Source organism: Mesoplodon densirostris, chromosome 2, assembly GCF_025265405.1.
Source record: "Mesoplodon densirostris isolate mMesDen1 chromosome 2, mMesDen1 primary haplotype, whole genome shotgun sequence".
Lineage (NCBI taxonomy): Eukaryota > Metazoa > Chordata > Mammalia > Artiodactyla > Ziphiidae > Mesoplodon > Mesoplodon densirostris.
The window spans coordinates 183,776,444-183,780,980 of record NC_082662.1 but is presented as its reverse complement, the minus strand read 5'-3'; the positions used below and the strand labels follow the sequence as shown (position 1 = coordinate 183,780,980).

At 41.3% G+C, this 4,537-nt stretch overlaps 1 pseudogene; it reads right to left on the bottom strand.

Annotated features, from left to right (window-relative positions):
- Positions 1 to 517: 517 nt before the first annotated feature.
- Positions 518 to 917, bottom strand: LOC132483373 (ATP synthase subunit g, mitochondrial-like; annotated as a pseudogene).
- Between the last annotated feature and the right edge of the window lie 3,620 nt (positions 918 to 4,537).

Sequence of the window (4,537 nt, the reverse complement as noted above, 5' to 3'; positions counted from 1 at the left end):
CATGAGAACTGGATGATCAGAGTTGCCATTGACTAGTCAATCTGAGAAGCCCAGTGTTGGTGTTGCCGATTGGGGACAGTCTGTGGGAAGCTATGGTGACTACTGTTACACGACCCGGCATTTAGTGATGGGGCTGTGCTGCTCTTGTTCCGCAGGGCTGGCAGTCCACAGTCAGCGCTGTATACAGAGCAGAGGGAGTGAGGACCAGCTGGAACGTGGGGAGCAGCCCTGAGGCTGTTTGTCCTGTCGTGTCAGTAATCTAACCATGATAACCTTCAAACAATCATGGCATCTGGCTTCCTTCCATCTCCAAAATATTGTACCATTTACTTTTGCAAGTTATGAGAAATATAGTTCCCTCTTAACAAATTTGCCACTATGCAAGGCACCCCACTGAACCTAACGTGATCTGCTGAGAAGAAGGTAACATGGGTGGAGTCCGCATGTTTCAACAGGCCCCTGAGCAAACTTGCTTCTCAAGCTGCTCCAGTTGAGCAGTATTTTTTTTTTTTTTGGATTTTGACACACTGTCTTATTTTATTCAAATAGCAGTCTGCTCACACATGGTCCAAGAACACCCAAATAACAAAGCAAAGACTGGTCTTCAGACATTATAGCCAATGATGCCACGCTTGCCTATGGTCTCGCCAACATAAAACCACATCCACACCTCAGTGGAGACCAAACCATTCAGTAGAGCTTCCTTAACTGTAAGCTGTTTGAAGCTACCAGTTTGAGCACTATTGATAAGTTTTTTACAAGCTCTGAATAGCTGTAGGCATCTCAGCAGGGGTTGGAGGAACCAGCTCAACCTTGGCATAGTGCCAAAATGTGGCCAATCGAGGCTTCGAGTACGTCACAGCAGTGCTGACCAGTGCCAGGGCCTTCTCCGTGAGGTTATGGACAAACTGGGCCATGGTTCTAGGATGGAAAGCCCGTCGCGCCGACTGGCCGACTGAATGACACCTCTCCTTTCTTAACGTTAGATATGCCCACAAGCAATTTTGCAGTATTTTTAAAAAATAATCTGAGAGACTTCCCTGGTGGCGCAGTGGTTAAGAATCTATCTGGCATGGGCCTCCCTGGTGGCGCAGTGGTTGAGAGTCCGCCTGCCGATGCAGGGGATACGGGTTCGTGCCCCGGTCTGGGAGGATCCCATGTGCCGCGGAGCGGCTGGGCCCGTGGGCCATGGCCGCTGAGCCTGCGCGTCCGGAGCCTGTGCTCCGCAGCGGGAGAGGCCACGACAGTGAGAGGCCCGCATACCGCAAAAAGAAAAAAAAAAAAAGAATCCATCTGGCAGGGGACACGGGTTCAAACCCTGGTCGGGGAAGATCCCACATGCCGCAGAGCAACTAAGCCCATGCACCAAAACTACTGAGCCCACGTGTCACAGCTATGGAAGCCCACGCACCTAGAGCCTGTGCTCCGCAACAAGAGAAGCCACCTCAATGAGAAGCCCACGCACCTCAACGAAGAGTAGCCCCAGCTTGTCCCAGTTGAGTAGCCCCAACTAGAGAAAGCCCACGTGCAGCAATGAAGACCCAACACAGCCAAAAATAAATAAATAAATTAAAAAAATAATAATCTCTGAGTTTAACCTTGGAATTCCTGAGAATAATGAGGGTCATTGAAAAGAGATCACAAATTAGTGCTTAAGTGTAAAGATTCTGAGCTTGTTATTTAGTTTCAAGATGTCTTAAACTTTATGTAAATGAAAGAAGAATCATTGTCCAATATATCAACACATATTTTTGGTCTCTTACTCTGTGCCCAGTACGCAAAAAAAGGTACAAAAATAGAAGCCATGACATTTGTCTTAAAATTACTTACATGGTTTACAAGGAGACAGATTAGACACAAATGGGAGAGTCGGATGATGATAAATAGGTTACCATTAAAAGCTGATACGTGTGTTACAGATATCAATGTAATAAAAATTTCAAAAAGAAATTTTTGTTAAGGACACTTTAGAACACTTCTTGCAAGAGGGATAGAACTGGGTTTTGATGATCAGATAAGATTTGTTGGAGATGTGAAAAGGATTCAGGAAAACATTACTTGGGTGATATGAAGAATTAATGATTTGAACAACCAAATGGTGAATTTAGTTCTTTTCTCCTTAAGAGTCTGAAATCTGTAAAACAGAGCATAAATAAAGATGTGAAGGATAGGTCTTTTTTTTTTTTTTTTTTTTTTTTTGAGTGGATGACTGAGATCATGCATGACTTACTATAAGTCCTGGGAAACTTAAATGGAGGTTAAGTGGTCATGAATACTGCTGAAATTTCCTAAACAAATTTACAGGACTTATTTTCTCTTTAAATCCTTTTTATAAGCCTGCATACACAAACTCAAGTTATAGTCTGTGGGCAGATAATTGAAGCTCTTGGTTCCTTTTATTGAGGATAAGTTCACTCATTTTCTATAGCATCGCAATAGTTTCAGTATTGCTTAATCATGCTAAGCTTTAGCATTTAAAGCACTTTACATAATATAATTTTATTACAGCACAAATTAATGTTTCAAAGTCTTCTCCAACAAGTGTATAAACTATATGAGGATACAGTGCCGTTTAGGAAGAGCAGCAGTAATGTGACTATCAAGACTCATTTCTTCCAATAAAGATGTAAAAAAAAAAAAAAAAAAAAGACTAATTTCTTTTAGTATTCTGGTTCTCCCCAAATAACGTCTACTGGCTCTCTGAATTACCTTGGTTGTTTCCCTTTGTTGTTTTGACTAGCAAACTATAACAAATTGTCTTCTATTCAAACACAAATACATCTTTCTAATTTCTGTGCTGAGCTTTCCAGTTTTTTTAATATTTCCCTTCTTTGGGGTTTTCATAAACAATATATTATGCTAATGATATTAATGATCTGTTCTCTCTTCTGCTTTTCAGATCTGTGACAGGCTAGTTAATCTTCAGTGGACTATGCAAATAGAATTTCTGAATTTGGCATGCAGACATCTTTGAGAGGTAAGTGTAAAAGTTAACTTCACTAACAAAATCAGTGCCTGCAGAAGCTTTCCTATTTCGCGGTTAGTATATTGAATGTATTATCAGTTACATTTAAGAAACGTTATTTAATTCAGACATGGATTGACTGATTGTGCTTTAAATGTTTACCTTGAGTCTGAGTCTCTAAAAAGACACAGTATTTCCAAAGACTTCTCAAAATACTTTCAGTAGTAAATCTATGAGTTTTGCATTTTTACTGCCAGATGCTGAGAAAAGTGAGGAAGACTTCATGAGAGAAAAGCAGTGTTGGATTAATATTTGTTCTTTCTTTGTCTAACTTTCAAGGAAAAGGGTCCTTTTTAGGATCTTAGTTGCAGTCATTCAAATTATTAGTAATGCAACCTTTTTGCAAGTCAAAATATATTTATTAACGTATTTGCTCCCATGGTGACTAAAAAGAAAGGAAAAAGCATTCTGTGCAATATTAATTGTAATGTTATTTGAAGTTAAAATTCTCAGACTATTTTAAAACTTAATTTCACAGATAATAAGCACTTAAATAGTGGTTCCTCGTGTCACTGAAATGTAATTCCATGCAAAACTTAAATCTTTCTTTGACTTTCCAGAGATAAAATTGGGTATGGCATAAACCTTTGATGACACAATAGCAATTGTAGCTTGCAAAACCATTTTAATTGACTGTGTACTTGGTTGTAGGTTGGATTCCCTGGGCAACAAATTTTGAGATGGAGATTAGCATGCAGGATGTTTGCTAAGGAGTGCTTTTGGGATCCACCCTGTGTAACGGAGAAAAGAAAGCAGAGGTTCAGCTGTGAAGTCATCCTAATAAAGACCTCCACTGACCTCCACAGGGACCATGGAACTGGGATTCAAAATTATCTCAAGTTAGGGTGAGGGATCCAGGCCTTTTCTTCTCATGTTGATAGTCATTAGAGGTAAAGTGCTTCAGCTCTACCTTTAATGGGCTGTTCCAGTGCTTTATCAGGCTGATAGCTTCTGGGTGCTATGGTTTGTGACATGAGCAGTGGATCCCATGCTCATAGAGCCACTCTCACACGTCCTTTGCTATAAGACAAGCCCTTTTGGGTCTGATGCAACATTATGAGGGAAACTGTCCATGAATCAAGCACTCTCTAAGCCCTCAAATAGTGGTTTTGGGTGAAGCTGTGGGCAGGAAAGATAAACCCATACCTGGACTATGTATTTATTTCTGTTAAAATAAATAGCTAGCCCTTCATTGAAAGAGGTCCAGTGTAGTCAATTTGCCACCAAATGGCCAATTAGTCTTCTCAAAAGATGGTGCATACTGGGGGGCCCGTTTGTTATCAGTGTGTACCTCTAGAGCAGCAGAAGCTAGATCAGCCTCGGTAAGTGGGCACCCATGCCGTTGAGCTCATGTCTAGCAGCTCCCATCTCTGTCACCATGGCTACTTGGTTCATGCACACATTATGCCAGCGACCGGGTGGCTAACACTAGAGGCCGGCTGACATCAACCGCCCAAGGGATTTTGTCCACCTGGGTTGCTGAGTGCCTCTTCCCTGGGCATGCCCTCTGGT